This window comes from Hypanus sabinus, chromosome 8 (assembly GCF_030144855.1).
Source record: "Hypanus sabinus isolate sHypSab1 chromosome 8, sHypSab1.hap1, whole genome shotgun sequence".
Classification (NCBI taxonomy): Eukaryota; Metazoa; Chordata; class Chondrichthyes; order Myliobatiformes; family Dasyatidae; genus Hypanus; species Hypanus sabinus.
The window spans coordinates 71,190,132-71,217,312 of record NC_082713.1 but is presented as its reverse complement, the minus strand read 5'-3'; the positions used below and the strand labels follow the sequence as shown (position 1 = coordinate 71,217,312).

General features: G+C 40.4%; 1 protein-coding gene across 4 annotated transcripts in view; it reads left to right on the top strand.

The window, feature by feature from the left end:
- The window catches only part of elf1 (E74-like ETS transcription factor 1), a 293,475-nt gene that overhangs the window by 157,832 nt on the left and 108,462 nt on the right, over nt 1-27,181 (top strand). The window contains exon 1 of one of the 4 annotated variants that reach the window (XM_059977323.1): nt 17,726-17,741. The exons of the other annotated variants lie outside the window; for them this stretch is intronic. The gene's annotated coding sequence lies outside the window, so the exon portion shown is untranslated. Of the gene's footprint in view, nt 1-17,725; nt 17,742-27,181 lie in introns of those variants that run through there. 4 annotated transcript variants of the gene reach the window in all.

Sequence of the window (27,181 nt, the reverse complement as noted above, 5' to 3'; positions counted from 1 at the left end):
ATGATTGATCAACATTAAATTATTGGTGACAATTGGTGGTGGACTGGAGCCAACATACCACTGGTTTGGAGCACAAGACAGTTCTGTGATGAAACAACTGCTTGCCAGCTATACCGAGCAAGCTGGGATAGGACAGAGTTAAATTTCAAATTCAGTTTTGATGAGAAAGCATTACCCAACTTTGTGAAAAGCAAATAAATCATTGCCATTGTGAAACACATTTATTTAGGTATGTTTAAAAGGTGAGATTATTATTGATCAATTATTAATTTTCAATTATTCAGCAGAGAAACAGACATTCTCTTGTATCAGTGATGTTTGAAAGACATACAGTGCTGTGCAAAAGGCTTGGGCACACATATATGGCTAGAGTGCCAAGATTTTTGCACTGTACTGTATTTGTCAACATGGGTGGAGTGGAGAGCGAGCTTGTAAATCTGATGGGAGCAAAAGATGTTGGGAATGGCGAGGGTGGAGTGCTGAGGAAGGGATGTAGGACAGATGGAGAAGTGACAGGGGAAAGGGGTAGCATGGGTACAGACAGCTCTGAGACACTGGGCAAGGCCATTAGATTCCAAATAATTGATCATTACAGAATGTCTCTCTGGTGCTTCTTGCTCACCTCCTCTCTCTTCCCCCCTCTCTTTCCCCCTCCCCCTCTCTTCCCCCCTCTTCCCCTCTTCCCCCTCTCTTCCCTCCTCTTCCCCTCTTCCCTGCCCCCTTCTTTTCACCCCCCTCTGCACCCCCTCTTTTCAACCCCTTTCTTCAGCCCCTACTCTTCAACCCACCCTCTTCCCTCCCCCCACTATCACCCCCTCCCCTCTCTTCCCCTTCTCTCTCCCCTCTCTCTACCCCCACTGACTCTCCCCCCTTCCCCTTTTCCCAACAATTATTCCTCTCTCCCTGCCTGCTTCCCACTGTCAGTCCACAATGAAGATACATATCAGAATCAGGTTTATCATCGCTCACATATGCCATAGAATTTGTTTCTATTTTTGTGGCAGCAGTACTATGCAATACATAAAATTTGGTACGTACTGTGCAAAAGTCAAATGTAGTCTAGCTATTTATATGTGCCTAAGGCTTTTGCACAGTACTGTAGGTCTTAAAATTATGAGGAGGTGGAGGGCTTAACATTAAGATGTTAATCTAAAGTTTCAGAACATGTATGAGGACCTACTTTCCAAAGGGAAAAAATGAGGAAAGACTCGTGAAATGAATTGATCAAAATTTGGTATAGTATTTTCATCATAATAGCCTCCATTGTGTGCGAAGAGCATAAGAAGCAGAAACCAACATTGAGCTCCTCCACCCAGCAGAGTGATTGCTGAACTTTTACATCCATTATTTTCCTGCATTATCCTCATATTCCCTTATTCCCTTAATAGCCATTGATTTCTCTTTTTGAATGCGAAGCTGATTGTGCTTCCACACCTCTGTAGTGTAGAGATGTCCAATAATTATCAGGAGCAGCATGAGAAATCTTTACTCATCTCATTCCTAAGTGGCTTTATGCTGAGATTGTGACTCCTAGTCGAAGATACCCAGCCACCAGAAGCTAGATCTATCCTGTTGAACTCTTTAAGAGTTATGACAAATATTAGATAAATAAGCCCAGAGGAAGGTAGTGCTATGGGTTGTGCTTTTGGCAATATTCAATTCAACAACATTGTGTAAATAATGTCATGTAAAGAGGATATGTATTTTACTAACTTTATGGCCAAGTAGGGATGAGCATACTTTGCATTGCTGAAGATATTAGCTTGGAGTTTCTGATGTATATTGGAGTATATCCTTCACTCTTTCATTTACTAGAGTGTTTGAACGGTCATTTCAAGGTTAACTGGGGTTCTCTCATCACTGACATTTTCTTTAAGATGCTGAATTTCCAACATTCAGTCTTTGATTTGCTGCTTTAATTTATAGCACTGTTGACTTTGCACTTCTTACATTGCCTAGATCTTCCTTCCTCACCTCCATGCAGGGCCCCAAGCAGTCCTTCCAGATGAGGCAACACTTCACCTGCAATATGTCTGCTGTATCCAGTGTTCCCAGCTTGAACCCCTCTGCTTTGGTGAGACCTGGCTGAGATTGGGAGACTGCTCTGTCAGGCACCTCCGCTCAATCTGCAAAAAGTGGGATTTCCCGGTGGCCAACCATTTTAATTCCTATCCCCATTCCTGTTCCTGTTCCTGTTTCATCATGGCCTGCCATGATGAAGCCACTCTCAAGTTGGAGGAGCAACGCCTAATATTCCATTGAGGTACCTCCAAACTGATGGCATGAACATTAATTTCTCCAAGTTCCAGTATTTTTCCCCTCCCCCCTCTCTCTTCTTCAATGTCCACTCTTATCTCACCTGCCTATCACCTTCCCCGGTACGTCTTTTTCTTCCCCTTCTCCCATGGTCCACTCTCCTCTCCTATCAGATTTCTCCTTCTCCAGCCTTTTGCCTTTTCCACCAATCACCTCCAAGCTTCTTCCTTCATCCCCACCACCTGGCATCACCTCTCACCATCTAGCTTGTCCTCCCTTCCCTCCCCGCCAGAATGCCTTATTCTGGCATCTTACCCCTTCCTTTCCAGTCCTGATGAAGACATTCAGCCCAGTGTTAGCAGTTTCAAATTGTTTCTCATGTGACTGGTTCATTTCTATGACAGAGTTGTAGTTATATTTTATGTGAATTGTGCTTGATTGGAAAACTGATTCTCCATACCTGATTTTGTGGGAGTTTGGCTGCTTTCCATAATAAACTGGAGCAAGTTAAGACATTACTGATAGCATTCTACTTATGATCTACTACCCTCCTGTGTTGGAGTTAGGAGTATGTCAATAGAAAGATTAAAAGAGAGTCGGGAGTGGTTGTAAGACCACTAGAAAATGACACTGGAGAGGTAGTAATAGGTAGCAAAGAAATGGTGGGAGAACTTAATAAATATTTTTTCATCAGTCTTGGCTGTGGAAGACACAAGCAGTATGCCAGAAATTCTAGAGTGTGAGTGGGCAGAAATGAGTGTAGTCGCTCTTACGAAGGAGAAGGTGCTCGGAAAGCTGAAAGATTAAAGCAAACACGAGGAAATCTGCAGATGCTGGAAATTCAAACAACAACACACACAAAATGCTGGTAGAACACAGCAGGCCAGGCAGCATCTATAGGGAGAAGCGATGTCGACATTTCGGGCTGAAACCCAAGAGTCTCGGCCTGAAACATCGACATCGCTTCTCCCTAATGATGTTGCCTAGCCTGCTGTGTTCTACCAGCATTAGATATGAAAGTAAGTTATGAATGAAGTAGCTGAAGAGATTGTGGAGGCATTAGTAACAATCTTTCAAGAATCAATGGATTCTGGAGGGCTGGAAAATTGCAAATGTCACTCCACCCTTTGATAATGGAGGGAAGCAGAAGAAAGAATATTACAGGCCAGTTAGTCTGACTTCAGTGGTTGGGAAGATGTTGGAGTTCATTATTAAGGATAAGGTTTAGGAGTATTTGGAGGCACATGATCAAGTAGGTCCAAGACAGCATGGTTTCCGTGAGGGGAAATCTTGCCTGCCAAATCTTTTGTAATTCTTTGAGGAAGTAACAGGCAGGATAGACAAAGAAGAGTCAGTGGATGTTACTTACTTGGATTTTCAGGAGACCATTGACAAGGTGTTGCACATGAGGCTGCTTAACAAGATGGGCGCCCATGGTATTACAGGAAAGATACTAACATGGGTAGAAGACTAGCTGACTGGCAGAAGGCGAAGAGTGGGAATAAAGAAGGCCTCTACTGGTTGGCTGCTGATGACTACTGGGTTCCACAGGGGTCAGTGTTGGGGCCACTTCTTTTCATGTTATATGTCAATGATTTGGATGATCGATTTGATGGCATTATGGCTAAGTTTATGGATGATATGAGGATAAGTGGAAAGGCATATAGTGTCGAGGAAGCAGGTAGTCAGTAGAACGATTGAAAGATTGGGAGAATGGGCAGAGTAGTGGCAGTGTACAGGTCATCAAGTTTGTTAGAAGGAATAAAGAAATAGACTGTTCTCAGCAGGGAGAAAATTAATAAATCAGAGGTACAAAGGGACTTGGGAGTCCTTGTGCAGGATTCCCTATGGGTTAACTTGCAGGTTGAGTTGGTGAGACGGAAGGCAAAAACAATTGAATAGGATTAATTTCAAGAGAACTAGAATATAAGAGCAAGGACATAATTGTGAGGCTTTATAAGACATTGGTCAGATTACACTTGGATCATTGTGAGTAGCTTTGAGCCCCTATCTAAGAAAAGGTGTACTGACTTTCATGAACGTCTAGAGGAGGTTCACAAAATTGATTCTAGGAGGTGAGTGAAGCTATTCCCTCTGGCAGGTAAGGCAATAACATTGGTCAGGATTCGATCTGCGACACTGGAGCTTAATGCATAATGACATGTAGCTGTGATCTATAATCCAGTGTGGACCAAAAATTAACATGATTGTGAATTGTGGCTGCTTTTGCATAGTTCTTCAGTTGGTTAATAAGACCAGTCCCAAATCAAGCCTTCGTTGCAACTGGTGATAGTGACACATCTTGGACTGTGCTGGGTTTATTGCCAGTTGCATGTGATTTGCTTCAGATGGTTTTGTGGCCAAAATGAACAACCTGCATTTGAGAGGCTGCCTTTGAAGCATTGCTTGAAAATCAGAGAGTTTTGAGAAGCTCTCTTCTTTTCCCTTGTGATATTACCAAGAATCTCAAGTCTGTACTTCAGGAACACATTGAAGTCCTGAGTAAATGGTGAGAGGGGTGCACCATCTCACAAACTACCCACACCCACCTGTTCCATCAGATATCTCTCGCCCCATCTGCAAGGGACTGTTGATAACACATTGGCCTCAATATTCTCCTTAGAACCCATAAAACCAAGGTGAAAGAAAGTCACGCTTGATCCCAAAGAATATCACATGATGAATCTGCTGCTGGTTGGGCAATAATAAGTTTGGAAAGGGTATGTCTCAGACACTTAAAGCTTAAAGGCATTATCAGAGTGAAATGACCAGCCTTTTTGTTATGTTTCTTCCAAGAAGGTTTAGCTACAAGGCCCTGTGACTGAAGATATGTTAATCTTCGAATATGATCCTATTGTGGCAGCCATTCATCCCATCACTAGGCAACTAGGGATGGGCAATAAACATGGGCTTAACTGCGATGCCTCCATCCCACAAATGAATAAGTAAAAAAAATCAATGTACAGTACTGGAAGGAATTTTGCCACTATGCATTGGTGTCCAAGTCATTATGAAATGCAGATTGGTTTCTGGATGCTATGATTTTCCAAAGACTGAATTAAATATTTTACTGGGAAGAACAATTAAGGTAAACCACTCAAGGTGACAGACTCTTCCTTAGTTTACAGCCTTCTGCTATCGCCAGGGGAAATTTTGAATGGGCTATGAGCAGAGAGTGGGATGGCTGTTACAAAGTCCCACCACAAGCTCAATCAGCTGAATTAAATTCTTCTTTGCTGTTAAGATTCTGTGAGGCCTAGAACATGACATAGCAATGGAGGATGTTGTGGCTGCTTATGGTTGTGTCCCTGGGCTATGCAACACATGCCTGATGATTAAAGGAGCACTGAAGCTTGAGAAAGTTTTGATACGCATTCAGCATGGAAAAAAATAGCTGATATTCCTTTACCTTGTCACATTTTTAGTTCATTACATATGCATTCATTGGCTGTCAAGAATCCACTATGATATAAAATGATGCACAAACTATATTGTAGCTTCTGCCACATCCCCCTGCAAATTTGAAACTATGAACTAGGCCTTAAACGTTAGACAGGTACCCAGTTTCAACATAAGGATGATATGAGCTTATCCAGTCTGTGCCACAGTGCAAGGGGTTGATCTTTTAGCAGATAAATTTTCTTTAGATAATTCATAAAGTGTACACCTTTTGCCCTATTTCTCTGCTGTTAGTCTCTTCCAGAACAGTTCTCCATCACCCTGACATTGATACTTATCTATGTTCTGTTACCCTGAATGAAGTCTCATTGACTCCAGACATGATGTTCATCCTGTTGACACCTGCCCCACCCAAAACTTCACTCTTCCTCAACTCCAGCCTCTTGTATACCAGCAATGAAATTCTGTAAAGGGTTCACACAAACCTGGCATGGTCTCCCACTCAACCTTGTTTCATGCACTTCTTTGAAGCAAAATACTAAGAAATAGTTAATATCTATTTGTAGCAACATTTTTTTATTTTTCATTTACTTTTTGCACTTTTTCTAACTCCCAACTTTTCTGCACACTTAATAAAACACTGTGGCAAATAGGTATGAAGTATTTAACTTTTTGTATGAATGTATACCTGAGAATCATTTTACTGGAGTGAAGATTGATGATTACTGAGAATGTTGGAGGGGTATGTAACCAATATTGTGAGGTAATGAATTCATTTTCATGGAGAATCCAAATCAGTCACTCTCCAGTGTTGGGTTTTGGTCTTGGCTTTTACTACTGTCAGCCACTTGGCAAAAGACTGTAGCACAGTGAAATGCAATTAAGAAAATGCAGATTGAACTCTGACCTGTAAAACTGCATTTCAATAGATTGCCAGAAGATCAGAATTGGCCTGTGGCTGTCCTGATGGAATTTAAATAGCTTCTTTTCTCTCATCTTTCCCTGAGACTGACATTTTAGTAGTTTGCTAAAGCATGCACATTCATTTGTAGTCATAAAATGTGCCTGGAATTTACTTTTACATTTATCTATTTGCCCCAGTTATCTTTCATCATTTCAATAGGGCCAGGACCTGCACTGGATATTCTGAAACTGCACTGATTTCAAATGCGTTTAATTTTTTTTCTTTTAATAAATATAGTATATGAGATTATGTTTGTTCACTTCTGTTCCCAGTTTGAGTTTTAAATTGATCAGGACAAACAGACAATGGTACCTATCCCTGTACATTGCTTTCTTGTCAAGATTGAAAGACAACATGTACATGCTGCATTAATAAAACTGTTCACCTTGCTCTACTTTTGCCAAGGAAGAAAGAAAACGGAACAGTTTTCATTTTTAGTAGTTGCACAGTAATCTTTAGCACTGTAAATATGTGACAAAACCCTCCAACTTTGGCATTCTTTAAGTAGGTCGAAGCATCCAATATATTTATGTTTCTGAAAGATCTGCATGTAATTGGATAATTTAGAAATGTTGCCTTGCTGTTCAATAAAATGTCACATTCTAAATATGAGATGAACTTTTCCATTATTGATCTGAATAAAAGATTTAAGATAAATGACAGGTTAACTTCTTAAAAGAATAATAAGATTGAGCAGAGTCAAGCTGGATTTATGAAAGGAAAATCACATTTGACCTAACTGCTGGAGTTATTTTTCAGGCATGAATTCCTAAATAGATAAGGGAACTAGTGGGTGTGGTGTATTTGGATTTCTAGAAGGCAGTTGATAAATTTTCACAGAGGTAGTTGATCAATAGCCAACAGAATTTAAAAGGTATTGTACTGACATGCATAGAGAACTGACCTTTGGTCGGAAAGCAAAGACTAGGAATAAATGGGTCTTCTCAGATTGGCAGGCTACGACCAACAGGAATTAGTGGTCAGGCCTCAGCTTCTCATAATCATTATCAATGATCTTGCTGAGGGGATCAAATGTCATAGTTCCAAGTTAGTTGGTCGTCCTAAGCTAAGTGTGATTTTGAGTTTGAAGAGGATGTAAAGAAGCTGCAAAAGGTATTGATGAGCTGAGCTACATGGAACTAAAGATGGTAGATACAAAGCAGATTTTCTGAAGAATCTATTTCTCCTCTCCCAACACTCAACACGAGTGATTTATACATAAACAATATAACAATAAATTATTAACTATACTTTCAATAGCTATAATTACCTACTTTTTCATACAGACAGAAAACTTGAATTACATATTGCTTGAAAATCTATTCAGCCCCCACAACTATTTTCACATTTTACTGTCTCACTTTCTTAATATTAAATATATTGCAGTAGGGTTTTTTGAGCTAATTTACAAAATGTTGTAAGTCATATCAAATCAAGATTCCAAAGCCTGTCAACAATTTACTAAAAGTTAAAATCCAAAATTGTAAGGCTGAGAAATTATCCATCCTCTTTGTAATTACTACACGAACTTCCCGCAGATGCAGTACTATATATTACTGTACCAACTTTAGAGGATCATCTGATAAATATCCCCTGTCTCTGTAAGACAGAAATAATTTTTCACCTAAACAAAGCAAAATGAAGTGGAATAAGCATTCAAGACAAGTCGAGGAAATGATAATGAAGAAACACAAGTGTGGGCAAGGATACAAGACCATCTCAAGGGCACTGAATATACCTTAGGGCTCAGTGCAGTCCATCATGAAAATATGAAACCATGCTCACACTGCCTAGGTCAGGCCACACCTCTAAACTTCCAGAGAAGAATGCCACTTGTAAGGGGGGCTACTGTCATGTCAACATTCACTCCGAGTGAAATGCAGAAGTCAGTGGCTGCAACAGAAGATGATGGCTACAGAAAACCCTCGCACATAAAAGGTATTTGTGGCAAGGAAGAAGCCATGGATAAAAAAGAGCATACCCTTGCCCAAAAAGACTTTGCAAAGCATTACTTAGAAAACACTGCAAAGATGTGGAAAGAGGTCTTGTGGTCAGATGAGACTGAAGAGGAACTTTTTGTCTTCAACACGAAGTGGTATGGTGTGGCGTAAGTCTAAAACTGCACATCAACCATGTAACGCAATCCTCCTTATAAAGTATGGTGGAGGTGTACTGTGCTCTGCAGCTGCTTTTCAGCAACAGAGTCTGAAAATCTGGTCAGGATTGATGGACAAATGAATGTTGCTAAATTCAGAGAGATTCAGGATAAAAACCTGCTAGCCTCTGCCAAAAAGGAGGAAGTTTTTCTTTCAGTAGGACAACAAGCCAAAGCACACTGCCAGAGCAGCCATGGAGTGGCCTGAAATGAAGAAAATTGACGTCTGAGTGGCCCAGTCAGAGTCCTGACTTTAATGCAATTGAACACCTCTGGCAAGACCTCAAGATTGTTGTCCAACACCGCTCCCCGACTGGCTGTAATAGCTGTGTGATGTGGTTCAACTAAGTACTGAGCAAAGGGGGATGAATATTTCTGGTGTTACAGTTTTTGAATTTTTCATTTTTCATGCTTTTCAATTTTCCCTGTGTTTTTGGGTTCTACTGTGAAAAAAGGAGCATGTGATTCACAAATGGCACGCACAAGCACTACCAAACTCTGGAACATCTGGAAAGATAGATCTGTGAGCATTGACACAAAGATATGCCTCCTCAAGAGTCTCGTCTGGCCAATAACCCTATATGGCTGTTAAACATGGACCCTAAAAGCAGCTGATGAAAAGAAGTTGTCAGCATTTGAGATTTGGACATACAGATGGATTCTCAGGGTATCATACATTGAAAGGAGATCCAACAATTTCATCCTAGAAAAGAGTGGCACAAAACTAATACTTCTAGAAACCATTATCCAAAGGAAACTTTGCTATTTTGGACACATCTCAAGAACTGTTGACACACTGGAATGGACTGTGCTTGAAGGCGGAGTGGAAGGAAGCTGCTCCTGAGGCAGATAGAGGACAACCTGGATCGACAACATCAAGAAGTGGACCAGCCTCACCGCCAGAGATGCAAGAGGTTTGACTGCCAACAGATCACAGTGAAAGATAATGGTCGCCGAGGCTCTGGCAGAGAATGGCACATGATGATGACGATTCAAAAATAAAAATTCTCAGTTGAATTGATCAAAATCCCTGGTTGTAATTCTCATTTATGTGAACAAAGGGCTGGGGGCAGAATACTTTTACAAGCCAGTACATAGCAATTGGCAGAACCCCTTAGTATCTTCAAATACAATGGTTGCTCCAAGGGGTTCTAAGCACAAAGCACCAAACACTCATATTGTACATCTTTTGTACAGTGTTAAGTGATGGCTACCTGGAGATATGAACACCCAGAATATTCAGTGACAAATCAGAAACATTCTGAATAGTGCATTAAGTGCCATGGATATACTGTATCCTTAATGGGATGTTAATACAGGAGAAGGCTACGTAATGCATTTCCTGATCTCATCATGGAGATTTCAATGAGGGTCAATTAACATGAGCACTTATTTACTGTCTTTCCCTGTGTCATCATAAATCAGAATGTCGTACACCTAATGGCTGGTTTTGATGTCTTAAAATCTCAGCGGATGTCACACTGTGAAGAGGTTCTGGATTTGGCAGACACAAGCTGGATACAAAGGTTTCTTGATCCACCGGATGGACTGGACTGCTGATTCAAAGAGGGCAAATGGTGTGGGTCTCTGTTCTTCATGGTGCTTAGATGTAGTGGTTGTGTTGCATTCTTGTTCTCCTGAACTGGAATATCTAATGATTACTATCCGTTCTGCTTACTGAGAGAGTTCTCCTCTCTGATACTGGCTGCAGCATACATATGTCCAAAGGCAGATGTTAAGTAAACACTTAATGTATTGAGTGCTGCGATCAGCAAACTTGGAACAACACACCCTAATGTCTTTCAAATCATTGCCAGAGATTTCAGTCAAGGTTGCTTGAAGAAATCTTTGTCCAGTTCATATCAACATAAAACCTACAGCACCAGGAGTCCTAATACACACAACCACTGCTATACTAACGTAAGGAATGCCGACATTCCATCCCTAGGCCACTTTTTGGGGAAATCTGATTATCTGGCTATCCCCACCCCTCTACAACCAGGCAAATTTTAAAGAGCAAGGCTCCAGAAATAAGGACAATGAAGAGGTGCTCACATGAGGCAGAGGAACAGCAACAGGACTGCTTCAGACTGGGCCATCTGCAAAGACTCACCGGAGGATCTGAATGAATACGCCACAATTGTCAATGACTTTATAAAGTCACCAGTGGATGAGTATGTCCCAACAAAATCAATTAGAGTCTTCCTCAACCAGAAGTCCTTGATGAGCCAGGAGATCCACAATTTGCTGAGGGCTGGATCGGTGGCATTCAGGTCTGGCTAGCAAGTTAAAAAAAAAGAGATCCAGGTACAACCTCTGTAAAGCTATCTCACATTCAAACTGGCAATTCTGGAACAAGCTTGAATCACTGGAGGATGCTCGACAACTGTGTCAGGGCTTGAATGCTATCACCTCCTACAAAGTAAAACCAAGTGACTTATGTGACAACAATAATTTAGTCCCAGATATGCTCAATACCTCTTATGCTCACATTAACCGACAAAACACCTTTACAAACTCCTACAACTCCTGATGCCCCAGTGATTTCTCTGAGGCTGATGTGAGAGCATCCTTCACACAACGTGAATCCATGGAAATCATTTGGTCCAGATAGAGCACTCAGTACTAAATACCTGTACTGATCAACTGGCAGGAGTGTTCAGTGATTTCATTAACCTCTCGCTTTGGCAGTCTGAGGTTTCCACTTGCTTCAAGCAGGCTTCAATTACACTGATGGCCAAGAAGAAGATGGTAACTTGCCTAAATGATTAACATCCAATAGCACTTTCATCCACTGCGATGAAGTGCTTTGAGAGATCGGTGATGAAACATCGATTCCTGCCTGAGGAGCAATTTGGATCCAATTTGGCACAATAGGTCGACAGATACCATTTCAATGGCTCTTCACTCAACCCTGGAATATCTGGAGGTAGAAAGTGAATGTATCAGGATGCTCTTCATAGACTACAGATCGGCATTCAAAACTATCTTCCCCTCAGAACTAATCAATAAACACCAAGGCATAGGCCTCAGTAACTCCTTGCAGATTTCCTCACTTGAAGGCCCTAGTTAGTTTGGATTAGCAACATCATCTCCTCCACAATCTCCATCAGCACAGCTGTATGTTTAGCCCCTGCTCTACTTGCTTTATATTTATGACTGTGTGGCTAAGCACAGTTCCAATGCCATATTTAAATTTGCTGACGATAGCACTGTCATCAGCTGAATCAAAGGCTGTGATGAATTAGCATATAGGAGGGAGATTGAACATCTGGCTGAATTGTGCCACAGCAACAGCCTCTTACTTAATGTCAGCAAAACCAATGAGCTGTTAATAAATGACAGGAAGAGGAAACTAGACGTCCATGAGCCAGCCCTCAGTAGGGGATAGGAGTGGAGAACGTCTGCAACTTTAAATTCCTTGGCATTTTCATTTCAGAGGATCTGTCCTGGATCCAGCATGAAGATGCCATTATGAAGTACCCAGGACACCTTCAAGGAGCAGTGTCACAGAAAGGAGCGTCCATTATTAAGGACCCTCAGCACCCAGGGCATGCCCTGTTCTCATTGTTACCATCAAGTAGGAGGTACAGCAGCCTGAAGGCACACACTCAGCGATTCAGGAACAGCTTCTTCCCCCTGCCATCCGATTCCCAAATGGACATTGAACCCGTGAACATTACCTCACTTTCTTAATATATATTATTTCTGTTTTTGCACAATTTTTAATCTATTCAATACACATATACTGTAACTGATTTACTTATTTATTTTTTTCTTCTAAATTATGTATTGCATTAAACTGCTGCTGCTAAGTTAACAAATTTCACGGCACATGCCGGTGATAATAAACCAGATTCTGCTTTTGATTCTGATTCTTCTTGTACTCAGCACCTCCACTTCTTGAGAAGTTTAGGAAGATTCAGCAGGTCATCTAAAACTTTGACAAAATTTTTAAAGATGGAGAGTATACCGACTGGTTGCATCATGTCCTGGTATAAAAACATCAATGCCCTTGAATGAGAAAGCCTACAAAAAGTAGTGGATACAACCTAGTCCAACACGAGTAAAGCCTTCTCCATCATTGAGCACATCTACAAGGACTGCTGTTGCAGGAAATCAGCATCCATCATTGGGGACCCCCACCATCCAGATCGTGCTCTTTTCTCGCTGCTGCCATCAGGATGGAGGTAAAGGAGCCTCAGAACCCTCACCACCAGGTACAGCAGCAGTTATTACCCCTGAACCAGCATGGATAACTTCACTCACCCAACACTGAACTGTTCCCACAACCTATGGACTCATTTTCAAGGGCTCTTCATCTCATATTTTTGATATTTATTACTTATTAATTTTCTTTTTTTATATTTTAGTTTTTGTGCAGTTTGTTGACTTTGGCACATTTATTGTTTGTCCATCGTGTTGTTTATGGCTTTTCATTGACTCCATTGTGCTTCTTTGTACGTACTGTGAATGCATGCAAGAAAATGAATCTTATGGTAGTTTATGGTGACGTATATGTACTTCGAAAATAAAAGCTGCAAAAAGTTGTAAACTCAGCCAGTTCCATCATGGGGACTAGCCTTCCTAGCATCAACGATATCTTCAGAAGTCAATGCCTTAAAAAGGCAGCATTCATCATTCACAAACCCATCACCCAGGGCATCCTGTCTTCTCAATGCTACCATTAAGGAGGAGGTGCAGGAACCTGAAGACATGCACTCAAAGTATCAGGAGCAACTTCTTCCCCTCTGCCATTAGATTTCTGAATGGACAATGAGCCCATGTACACTGCCTCTCTATTTTTTTCACCTCTTACTTAATTTAGTTTCTACATATATTTCTTATTGCAATTTATAGATTTTATTATGAATTGCAGCGCATCGCTGCTGCAAACAACCAATTACGCAACATACAGTATGCAGTGATGCTAAACCAGATTTTGATTCGAATTCCAAAATTTACTTTGAGCATTGAACTTAGAACTTTGAGGTTTCATTTTGAAGACTTGATTCCATTTTAATTAATCATCTTCACCCTCTATTCCAAAAATGTTCCGTGCCTAATAATTCCCAATAAGCTGAGTGAGTGGGCAAGAATATTGCAAATGGTATAGCCCATCGAAATAGGAGGGGTTAACCACAGTGATGCACATAACAGAAAAAAGGAGTATTTGTTGAAAAGTGAGGGATTAGGAAGTGCTGATGATTAAAAGAATGTGGGGATGTTTTTACATGTCACAAAGACAAGAATGCAAGTGGAGCAAGAGGTTCAGTGAGAATAATGTGAAATAAAAAAAAGAAAATGATAAAACTCAGCTAAGTAATTAAGCAGAATTTCTGGAATGTTTGTATTAGGGACTCTTCCTTCGAACTGGAGTATTGATTACAGCTTAGGCCTCTTTATCTAAAAGAGGGAAAAAGAAGTGCAATGTAAAATCATCAGACTGATTCCAGGAATGGCAGCTTTGCAGTATGAGGAGAGATTGAAGATACAGCTTCTGTATTCTATAGAGATTAGAACACTGAGAAGAGATTTATTAAAATATACAATCCTCTTCAAGGTCTTGATCTGTTGGATGCAGGGAATATGTTTCTTCTGGCTAAGGTTTAAGACCAGGGACATGATTTGATAATAAGGGATAGACTATTTTGGACTGAGATGAGGAGAAACTTCTTCTTTCAAAGAATGAGGAATCATTGGAACTCTCTAACTCAGACTGCTGTCATTGTGTTCATTCAAAACAGCTCATTAGATTTCTGGACATAATAGATAAAGGGATATATGGATAGTGCTGGCAAATGGCTTTGAGATGGGTCAGCCCTAAACTTGATAAATGGAGGAGGAGACTCAAAAGGTCAGTTCACCAACTCCTTTTCTTAGTTCAGATGTAATCCATTTTATTTGCCCTTTAAAGCAAAAATTTGGGGAATCACTTTAGAAAACCTTTGGTTTTAGGAAACCATGGAAAAGCTGCTTTGGATATCTGAACAAACTCAACAGGTGTAATGAATTATTTTATTTTCTGCCATTGTATCTTCTCAATCTCCTCATTGATGGACCCCTTTACATGGAACATTCACAAATCTGGTGGCAGTAGGATGAACCTGTTCTGATATCACTGAATCTGGATCCTAAGTCATTGAGTATGGGTGTCCTCTCTGCTCACCGTAACAAGGAGAGAGCGTATCCCAGATAACGTCAGTCCTTAATGATAGATGCTGCCTTCTTGAGACCCCACTTTTTGAAGGTGTTCTTAACGGTGGGGAAGGCTGCACCAATAATGCAGCTGGCAGAGTCTACAACTGTCTGCGTCCCTTTGCGGTCCTCTGCATTGTCAGCCCTCATTACCGGGCTCTGATGCAACCAGTCAGAATGCTGTCTGGTTTGCGTGAGTCTTTGGTGAAATGCCAGATTCTCCTCAAACTCTTAATGAAGTCTTGAATGAAGCTAGTGTGTCTTCTAATAACTGATATAGCAAGTAGTGGTGGTCAGGGCTGCTGATAGCAATGATTTCATGTGCACCTCTTACTTCTGTTAACCTAGCATTGGCAGCAAGCCTTTCAGCCACATGAGCCTTAACCACTCATTTTCCCTCCCTTTGTTCCATTACATCCCCCTCCTATAATATACTCTTTAGACACTGCCACTTTAATCTTCAGTCTTCCATACTAATTCATCTTGTTTTGCAAAAACAAGTTACTGTCATATTCATCTGGGTTTGATGCTGTATTTTTTATAGGCTGCTGTCCTCAAAACACCAATGCTGCTAAGAAAAGGTTTCTCTGTATTGTACATCTTTGTTTAACATTGCTGCTGTGATGTTATTATTATTCTTTCTCCTTATCTTCCTGAGTGCTGCTTAATAGCACTGCATTAGGAATTTAATACAGCTGGAAGCACTTTGAACCAATTCTGTGGCAAATAGTTTACATTAACACTGAATGAAATGGTTCTAAATGAGCAATTGAGTTAATGAGTTCTGACTCCTGTAAACCACTCACACTACATTTGAGACTTGTCATTGCACCCCACTTGACTGCATTGCAGTTTATAGTCCAGTGCCATGCTATCTTCACCTTTAATGTATATTTAATAAAGCAAAAAGGTCGAAGAACCTGGCACAGAACACTGAACCCTTATTTATAAATGCATTAATGTAGTTGTTGCTGGAAATGCCAGTATTTGCCAGTTTCACTCCAAAATAGGCCTAAACTGAGGTTTAAAAGTCACTGACATTGGTGGGCTTAACAACTTTAGATCTGGTAGATGTGTCAAATTTCCTTCCCTGAACCTGCCAATTCTTAATGAAAAACAGTAGCCTACTGGTTAACTGTCACTGAGACTGACAGCATACTTTATTTATCCAGATATGAATACCGGAAATAAAATGGTTCTCATTTCAGCAACTGTTATTTAGTGTTCCTTAATAAATTTTCTTTTCCCTTTTATGTTTTTGCAGCAAAATATTAATTTATGGTGCTGCCTCTGTAGTGACTGATGCTGCAGTTCATGCTTGGCTCTTAAGTACAACTAGCTCTTGCATTTGGGAAGATTTTGCTCAGCCTTCTCTGTGCCTTCTGAAGCTCCTACACAACTCTACCTTGTGAATCCAAAATTTTTCATCCTAAACTTGTTTGTTTCCCTTTCCACTTTGTGTGGTAAAGCACTTCAAAACATCTTTCTGAGCCTCACAAGGGAATTTGAAGTAGAAGTTATTCACTGACTTTGAGAGAGTAAATGTGGAGTTAAATAATTGTGCATAACTCACTTAATATAGAGAGGTTTTGTGTAGTGCTTGCTCTTGTTTATTTGTTTCTATTGTGTGTCTTTTTCCTACACAGCCATGGTACATGTCCAACTCTTGATCTGACTCTCTATGCAGTGTAATTGGTGGAGGGATCTTAAGCTGAAACTTCCCTAATTTTGTGAATAGAAATGGATGTTTTATGTAGCTGCATTCTTTCATCGACATAGTGTTCAGTGTTTTCTTTTGCTTTGCAACTGCTGTGTGGAGGTTGTGGACAAAGTCAAGGTCAGGCTATGGCTTCTGCACAGCATTGGTCTGTAGATGATGGATTGTTTATCTGGAATGAACAAAAGACGTCAGCCTTGGCTTACAATCAGGAAGTTGTGGGTTTGAGCTTCATATAAAGCATGGAGGATGTAAGTCTGCGCTGATACTTGGGTTCTGCTGCAAGCTGTCAGCCTTTCTCTCTCAAAGCTATTATGTTCAACCTACTGGTGGGGCCAAGCTTTTTGCTTTGAAATTCCCTTGCATGGTTTAAAGTTGAATTTTGTTTTCTGATGCTCTTAGTAATGTAATGTGTGGTGTTGAGCGTACTATAAAAGTAAGATAAAGCTTTTGGGAACACATTGCTGCTATTTCAGATAGCTTAAGCCTCTCTCAGGAATGAATATGAAATATCCAATCACATTTATTTGCAGTGAAGAGGTTCTCCCCAGCCATGACTAACCTCTAAACTGTTCCCACCAAAACCAGATATCTGGTCACTCATTAACCATCAAGAGTTGAGTGCATATCCAGAGTGAGTCTGGTGTGCCGGGGTGATGGACGACTGCATTGTTAGAAATGTGATCTTTTGGATGATATTGACATTAAATAAAAGTGAAATGAATTATACAAGAAAAGATTATTTTACACAGAAAGTGGGGGGTTTGGAAGAAGTTGCAAAAAAGTGGTGGTGTAGGAAAATGTGTTATTAGGCTGATAGGTAGACACATGACTATATGGAGAAAGGGGGATTATGGATATTGTGTAGGCAGAAAGGAGTAGCTTAGTTAGGTAGTTCAAAGTACATTTATTATCAAAGTGTGTATACTTTAAACAACCTTGAGATCTGTCACCTTACAGGCACAAAACAAAGAATCTCCAAAAGAGCCCATTAAAGACGACTGTCAAACACCCAATCTGCAGAGAGAGAAGAATAGTGCAAACAATAAAAAGTAAGCAAATAATATTCAGAACTGAAGTTTTACAAAAGACAGAAAGACAGTCATCACTGCAGCCAGAGCAGGCCAACAGTTCAGCGTAGAGCTAAGTAGACGTCACAGAGGAGCGAGCAGAACCGACCTATCCCTCGCCTCCAGTCCCAACACCCTGATCTTTTCAATCTGCTCTGGTGCAGTAATTCAATTACTGGTTAAATTAGTTCAGTACAACATTGTGGGCTGAAGGGCCTGTTCCTATGCTACCTTCTATGTATTCTGTGAAGGACATAAATGGAATTTTTTTGTCATTCTTCGTGAATAGTAAACAAATCATGATGACTTGTATTAGTGTTAATTGGTATATTATCATTAAGAATAGATATGACATTAAAAGTCTGGATGGGCTAAATAATTATTGTGTTTACTTACTGATACAGAACTGCTTCCCTGACTCACAGCTTTACACATCTGAGGGTTTTAGCTGCCTGGTTCTCACAGCCTTCACAACTTTATTTATTCTATTTCTGATTGTTCCTTTTCCTTTGTAAAAATATGAATAATTACTCTTCCACAGTGTGATAGATAATGAAACCAATTATAAAGCAGAAAAAGACCAAGACGTTGTAGTTTTGCTTAGAGGTACAAACAACACGCTTAGTCTATGGTGTTCCCTACAAGATTGGATGGGTATTTTTAATCCAGTGAATATCTTGTAAACAAGTAATTATGCTGAACACTCCTCCATTGTTTGAGTGAAGCGTACAGATTTCTTGGATGCAAGTTGTAAGTACACATGATATGAAAATGATACCAATTACAGTGGTAACATGACAGTTTTGAAAGCATTAGAAGTTGTGAGCTCTAGGTTTATCCTTTCAATAACTCCACAGCACATCAGTTCAAACTCTAATTTGTCTGAGGAGTTACAAGTCTCAAGCCAACTTCATTCTCCCTCCCACCAAGTGGATTAGCAACATTAGGACCAGTGCCCCTGGTAGCAATACATAGGTGAAATGACTTGAATTTGGAGTAACTCTACAGATTCCTGAATTGTCTGCAACAATCTGCTGGAAGAACTCAGTGGGCTGAGTAGAATCTGTGGGAGGGACATATGGAGACAAACCACTGCAGGTTATTGGCCCAAAATGTCACCAATTCCTTTCCTCCCACAGATGCTGCTTGATCTACTGAAAGGCTTATCTGAAAGGCTGGTTGTTGCTCCAACTCTAGCATTTGGAGTTCCTTGTGTCTTCATGAATTATATGTTAAGTTTTTTGGAAATATACAACATACAGTTTCAGTTAAAACAAAACATAATGTTTTAGTTGAATGTAGTGTTCTCTGTCAGAGGTGTCAGATGAACAAGGCCTGAAAACAAGCCTTGTGTGTTCTCCCAGATTGACGTAATCCTCTCCTGCTTTTCAAAGGTGTTCCTGGAGATCAGGCCACTACTTAAATCCAACTCAGGGTTATGAAGCTTGTGCAAATTGATAACTTTCAGATTAACATTTATGGCTTACAGTACTGTGCAAATGTCATAGGCACATACATGCATTTGGGGACTTTTGCACTATACTGTGTTTCTCAATGTGGAGCAAAGAGTCAGTTTATAAATCTGGTGGGAGAAAGATGTTGGGAATGGCGAATGCGGAGCATCGCAGGAGGGCTGTGGGACAGGGGACAGAGAAGGAGTGTCAGTGGCTGGGAGTGGCGCAAGAGCAGACACACCCAGCTGTGAGACACCAGACAAGGCCATTTGATTCCAAACAATTGGTTTATTGATCATTACAGAATGTCTCTCTAGTGCTTCCCTCTCCCTTGCCTTTCTCTTCCCCTTCTCTCAACTATAATGCCCCTCTCCCTGCTCGCTTCCCTCTCTCAGTCCACAATAGAGACCCATATTAGAATCAGGTTTATCATCACTCACATAACGTCGTGAAATTTGTTTTATTTTTGTCAGCCCTAGTACAGTGCAATACATAAAGTTACTACACTACTGTGAAAAAGTCTTAGGTATGCTAGTAATACATATATGTGCCTAAGACTTTTGCACAGTAATGTATTTATAGGGAAACCAACTGCAGGGTTTCTACATGAAGATAATGAAAAGCATTAAATCAGCTCTGAACTGTTTTGCTCTGCGTAGGTAAAACCTGCCTAACCAGAATCATGTTTTCATTCACCACACTCTTTTAGCCCACAGCAAATCAATCATTTTCGATTCTTATTAATAGCAAACTTTCTGAGTAAGATAGAAACAAAAACTGCTGGAAATATTGAGCAGGTCAAGCAGTATTCAATAAGTCTTATGACCTCATTCTATCAGGGATATTTCCTTTGTTACACAGGTCATTCTCCCACCTTCTGTCCAGTAGAAAGTTAATGGATTTTCCTCTCTTTTCACTTCTGATGATGGTGCTGGACTGAAATTTTAACTCTTTCTCTGAATAATGATGGTATCCAAACTACTTAGTACTTCCATTATTTTTTGTTGCCTCAGATTACTTTAATTTTTGATCTTTCAGGTAGTATTTTAATAAGAGTTTTAATTATCCGGTATAATATCTTTTTACCCGCACTAATGTCAATTTTGTTTGATAATACTTGCTCCTGTGACGTAGCTTGGGTTGTTTCATTACATTAAAGGTTATATGTAAATGCAATTTAAGCTACCTTGGCACAAAATGGTAGAGTCTAAGATTATTTATCTCTCAACCAGTGTAGCTAACTGTGATGAACTGGGCACTTATTTCACTGGTACTGTGTGGTGCTTGTTGTGCAAATACTGGTTCACTTTGCAACAGTCACTTAGATCATTCAATGGCCAGATCTAAGGTGCTTTATAACTGCAAGTACTTCAATTAGAAAATTCATCTTAAAATGACGTTACTACTAAAACAATCCCCAGAGTAATGTTCCACAATCCTACCTCCTTTACCATAGCATTGAAGGATAGAAAAAGACAAGTTGGGAAAGCTTTTAATTGGAGTAAGGGGAAATATGAAGCTATCAGACAGGAACTTGGAAATATAAACTGGGAACAGATGTTCTCAGGGAAATGTATGACAGAAATGTGGCAAATGTTCAGGGAATATTTGCGTGGTGTTCTGTGTAGGTACACTTCTATGAAACAGGGAAAGGATGGTAGGTTCCAGGAGCCATGGTGTACAAAGGCTGTTGAAAATCTAGTCAAGAAGAAAAGTAGAGCTTACGAAATGCTCAAAAAACTAGGTATTGATAGAGATCTGGAAAATTATAAGACCAGCAGGAAGGAGCTTAAGAATGAATTTAGAAGAGCCAGAAGGGGCCATGAGAAGGCCTTCGCGAGCAGGATTAAGGAAAACCCCAAGGCTTTCTACAAGTATGTGAAGAGCAAGAGGATAAGGCGTAAGAGAATAGGACCAATCAAGTGTGACAGTGGAAAAGTGTGTATGGACCTGGAAGAGATAGCAGAGATACTTAATGAATACTTTGCTTCAGTATTCAGAATCAGAATCAGGTTTATTATCACTGGCATGTGACGTGAAATTTGTTAACTTAGCAGCAGCAATTCAATGCAGTACATAATCTAGCAGAGAAAGGAAAAAAAAACATAATAATAAATAAACAAGTAAGTTAATTACATATATTGAATAGATTTTTAAAAAGTGCAAAAACAGAAACACTGTATATTAAAAAAGAAGTGAGGCAGTGTCCAAAGCTTCAATATCCATTTAGGAATCGGGTGGCAGAGGGGAAGAAGCTGTTCCTGAATCACTGAATGTGTGCCTTTAGGCTTCTGAACCTCTTACCTGATGACAAAATTGAGAAAAGGGCATGCCCTGGGTGCTGCAGTTCCTTAATAATGGACACTGCCTTTCTGAGACTCCGCTCCCTAAAGATGTCCCGGGTACTTTGTAGGCTAGAGCCCAAGATGAAGATGACTAGATTTACAACCTTCTGCAGCTTTTGGTCCTGTGCAGTAGCCTCTCCATACCAGACAGTGATGCAGCCTGTCAGAATACTCTCCATGGTACAACTATAGAAGTTTTTGCGTGTATTTCTTGACATGCCAAATCTTTTCAAACTCCTAATAAAGTATAGCTGCTGTCCTGCCTTCTTTATAACTGTATCAATATGTTGCGACCAGCTTAGACCCTCAGAGATCTTGACACCCAGGAACTTGAAGCTGCTCACTCTGTCCACTTCTGATCCCTCTATGAGGATTGGTGTGTGTTCCTTCGTCTTACCCTTCCTGAAGTCCACAATCAGCTCTTTCGTCTTACTGATGTTGAGTGCCAGGTTGTTGCTGTGGCACCACACCACTAGTTGGCATACCTCACTCCTGTACGCCCTCTTGTCACCACCGAGATTCTACCAATAGTAGATGTATCATCAGCAAATTTTTAGCTGGTGTTTGAGCTATGCCTAGCCACACAGTCATGTGTATATAGAGAGTAGAGCAGTGGGCTAAGCACACACCCCTGAGGTGCGCCAGTGTTGATCGTCAGCGAAAAGGATTTATTATCACCAATCCACATAGACAGTGGTCTTCCAGTTAGGAAGTCAAGGATCCAATTACAGAGGGAGGTACAGAAGCCCAGGTTCTGCAACTTCTTAATCAGGTTTGTGGGAATGATGGTATTAAATGCTGAACTAGAGTCGATGAACAGCATCCTGACATAGGTGTTTGTGTTGTCTAGGTGGTCTAAAGCTATGTGCAGAGCCATGGAGATTGTGTCTGCTGTTGACCTATTGTGGCGACAGGCAAATTGCGATGGGTCCAGGTCCTTGCTGAGGCAGGAGTTGAGTCTGGTCTTAACCAACCTCTCAAAGCATCTCATCACTGTCGATGTGAGTGCTACTGGGCGATAGTCATTAATGCAGCCCACATTGTACTTTGGCACTGGTATAATTCACTATGGAAAAGAACCTTGGCTATTGTAGGGATGACTTAAAATGGACTGAAAAGCCTGAGCATATAGATATTAAGAAAGAGGATGTGCTGGAGCTTTTGGAAAGCATCAAGTTGGATAAGTCCCTTATCCAAGTCACTTAAAAATAAATAAAAAGATTTTTAACGAAAGTCACTGGGACCGGAAGAGACGTACCTCACGCTACTGTGGGAGGTGAGGGAAGAGATTGCTGAGCCTCTGGCAATGATCTTTGCATCATCAGTGAATACGGGAGATGTTCCGGAGGATTGGAAGGTTGTGGCTGTTGTTCCCTTATTCAAGAAAGGAAGTTGAGATAGCCCAGGAAATTATAGACCAGTGAGTCTTACTTCAGTGGTTGGTAAGTTGATGGAGAAGATTCTGAGAGGCAGGATTTGTGAAAATTTGGAGAGCCATGGTATGATTAGAAATAGTCAACATAGCTTTGAATTTTTTGAGGATGTGACTAAACTCATTGTTGAAGGTAGACAGTAGATGTAGTGTGTATGGATTTTAGCAAGGCATTTGATAAGGTATCCCATGCAAGGCTTATTGAGAAAGTAAGAAGGCATGGGATCCAAGAGGACATTGTTTTGTAGATCCAGAACTGGCTTGTCCACAGAAGGCAAAGAATGGTTGTAGACGGGTCATATTCTACATGGAGGCTGGTGACCTCAGGGATCTCTTCTGGGATTCCCTACTCTTGATGATTTTTATAGATGACCTGGATGAGGAAGTGGAGGGATGGGTTAGTAAATTTGCTGATAACACAAAGGTTGTGGGTGTTGTGGATAGTGTGAAGGGTTGTCAGAGATTACAACCGGACATTGATAGGATGCAAAACTGGGCTGAGAAGTGGCAGATGGAGTTCAACCCGGAAAAGTGTGAGGTGGTTCATTTTGGTAGGTCAAATATGATGGCAGGGTATAGCATTAATGGTAAGACTCTTGGCAGTGTGAAGGATCAGAGGGATCTTGGGGTTCGAGTTCATAGGACTCTCAAAGCTGTTGCACAGATTGACTCTGTGGTTAAGAAGGCATTCAGTACATTGTCTTTCATCAACCGTGGGATTGAGTTCAAGAACTGACAGGTAATGTTATAGTTGTATAGGACCCTGGTCAAACCCCACGGAGTATTGTGCTCAGTTCTGGTCACCTCACTACAGAAAGGAAGTGGAAATTATAGAAAGGGTGCAGAGGAGATTTACAAGGATGTTGCCTGGATTGGGGAGAATGCCTTACGAGAATAGGTTGAGTGAATTTGGCCTTTTCTCCTTGGAGTGACGGAGGATGAGAGGTGACCTGATAGAGGTATATATGATGATGAGAGGCATTGTTCATGTGGATAGTCAGAGGCTTTTTCCCAGGGCTGAAATGGCTAGCATGAGAGGGCACAGTTTTAAGGTGGTTGGAAGTAGGTACCGAGGAGATGTCAGGGGTAAGTGTTTATGCAGAGAGTGGTGAGTGCATGGAATGGGCTGCCGGTAACTGTGGTGGAGGCGGATACGATAGGGTCTTTTAAGAGACTCCTGGATAGGTGCATGGAGCTTAGAAACATAGAGGGCTGTGGATAACCCCTGGTAATTTCTAAATAATTACATGTTCGGCACCACATTGTGGGCTAAAGAGCCTGTACTGTGCTGTAGGTTTTCTATGTTTCTATATACTCCAGTTGAGATGTTTATACAAATTCACAAATTGTTTATAATTTATCACAATCTATTATTTTCATTAAATATTTGATTCATTGGAAAGAAGCCCTTTCAGCTGTTTTACAGATATTGTGATTAATGGACAGTCTGCAAACAAAATGTTTTTTGAGCTGTGAATATGCTTGTATTTACTCACTATGTTACATAGTGGTAGGTGGTTGTTTTCAATAATGACAAAGCAGTTTGGCAGTTAGGTTCACTGAGCTGTGGAATTTCACAGTATTGATAATCTGCAAACAACGCCTATTTCTGTATTCAATGTCTTCATGGCAAGTTGCAGTGGTATTGACAATAAATTAGTCATGAGTGGCTAATTGAGAATCCAAATGCAGCTCATTATTCTTCAAAACGTTAAACAGCAAAGGTGTAGTGTTGAGCTCTTGTGTGTGATCATGGAAACAGCGCAGTAATGTATTTGTCAACGTGTAGTGGAGACCGACTTTGTGGATCTAGTGGAAGCAAAGGGAATGGTGAGTGTAGAGCACCACAGAATTGTTGTGGGGTAGGTGGCAGAGGAGGAGTGCCAGGGGTGGGGGTTTGGCACAAGTGCAGACACGCCCAGCCCTGAAACATCTGGCAAGGTCAATTGATTCCAAGCAATTGGTTTATTGATTATTACAGAACATCTCTCTGGTGCTTCCTGCTCCCTCCCCTCCCCCTTTCTCTATTCCCAATCATGATTCCCCTCTCCCTACCCCCTTCCCACTCTCCGTTCGCAATAAGGACTCATATCAGAATCAAGTTTATCATCAGCCACATGTGTCATGATATTTTTTGGGGGGGCAGCAGTATAGTGCAATACATAAAATAACTAGAGTACTGGGCAAAAGTCTTGGGTATCCTAGATATATATATATATGTATGTGCCTAAGATTTTTGCAGAGTACTGTATAGCGATGCAGTGTTGTAAAGTCCCTTCAGTTCATATCTTTGCTAGCCATCAACTACCCATTTGTACTAATCATACATCAATCCTGATTTTATTTATTCTACTCAAACTTCCTTCAATTCCCAAATTTTCCCACTGGAGTTAATTTACAGTAGCCAATTAAACTACTTATAATCCAAATTTGACCAGTTCAGCACTTCTCAGGGATCTGATATATAAAGCATGTGCCAGTTTTCAAAAATCCTGCTTCTTTCATCCCATGTTATCAAAAACATGCTTGTAGATGTCAAAGTTCACAAAATATAAACATAACCTGGATTCAGTTCTGTCAGAGTGCCTGTGTGCTTGGGAGGAGTGTTCAGGGCATGAAAAGGGTTCTGGTTAAGTCGGCTGCTTTGGCCTAGATGCTGTTGAGTTTCTTTTGCTCTTGAGTTACCCTTATATAAGCAAGACGAGAACGTTTTTGATATATGCCATGGAATGCTATCAGAAGACATGTAAGCTACAGAATACCCTGACTCTAATCTAATTTGGTGGCTACAGTTTTAACGGGTCTGTTTCAGTTAAGTTTCTGAACAATGGAGACCTCCAAAAAGATCTGAGATACTTTGTGTTGGTAACATGCTTGAGTGTCAGTGGTAGGTGATTGGCTTTCTCTTGTTGGAGAATGGTTATTGGTGCTTCTGTGATGCATCTGTTAGTTACCATTTATCAGCCCAGGTCTATGTCTCTCTGCATGCTTCCTTTATGAAAAAGACCAAATTGCTCGATTGACCTTCTGTCAGATCTCAAAACAATAATATCAATCCCATTCCCCTATTCCCATGTATACTCATGCCCAATCACAGCCCTTTTATGAGCCCCCAGCACTGAGGATAGTATATAGTGGCCAGTTAAATCACCATCCAACACATGTTTCCAAATTAGAAGGTGACTAGGGTGGCCCAAGAGAAATCTAGGCAGACTAAGAAAGAATGTACAAATCTGCATGGGCAACAGTAGAATTAAACCTGCACCTCAGGGGCTGTGTGGCAACAGCACTTACTGTAAGTTACAACTGAGGAAGGGAAAGCTTGCAGCCCTATTATGTTTTTTACACTTCCTCAAAAGATCTCACAGTGCTTTGCAGCTAATAAATTAGTTCTTAAGTGTTGCTATTGTTCAAATAATTTACAGAATTATCTATCTCTATGCATTCAGTATAGACAAGGTATTATACTCAATTAGTTGGTTACAAAATTTGAACTTTAAGAATGTTTGTTTTCCTTTTGGTGCTGAACTGGAACACTAAGTAATGTTGCTAACAGTCATGCATTCTTAAAATGAGTCCTTCAGATCAACATGAAACAACACAAATGTCCTTGTAGATCAACGTGTTTTAATGGTTTTGAATTGAATTGACTTTATTTCTTATATCCTTCACATACATAAGGAGTAAGAATTTTTACATTACGTTTTCAGACTATCTACATAGAAACATACAAATTCAAAGCACAAATCAGCCATTTACCCCCCTTCCTCAAGCATGTGCTGAGATAAGATTATGATTCACCTAAATGATACTTCAACTCTGCATTTTTGTCTATTTTTATATGTTCCATGACATATAAAAAGTATTCCAAGGCTGTGCTTTTTGAGGGAGAATTCCAAAGATCTGTGGTCCTTCACCTCATTTTTTTTTACTCTCAGCTTTGACATAAGTGGCTAACTCCTTATTTTAAAGTAGTGGAAAAATAAATCTATATTCAGATACAGAGGAAACATCTGCTTCACGTCCACGTGCCTCATTATCTTGCATGCAAAAAAAAACTCACTTCTCACTCTCTCAATCTGAAATGTTTCTTAACACATTGAACTCAAGTCATCTCTGGGAGTGTCTTTTACAATATCCAATGAAATGTTTTAATATGCATTAATTAGACAGGAGAAAGATGGAGCATCT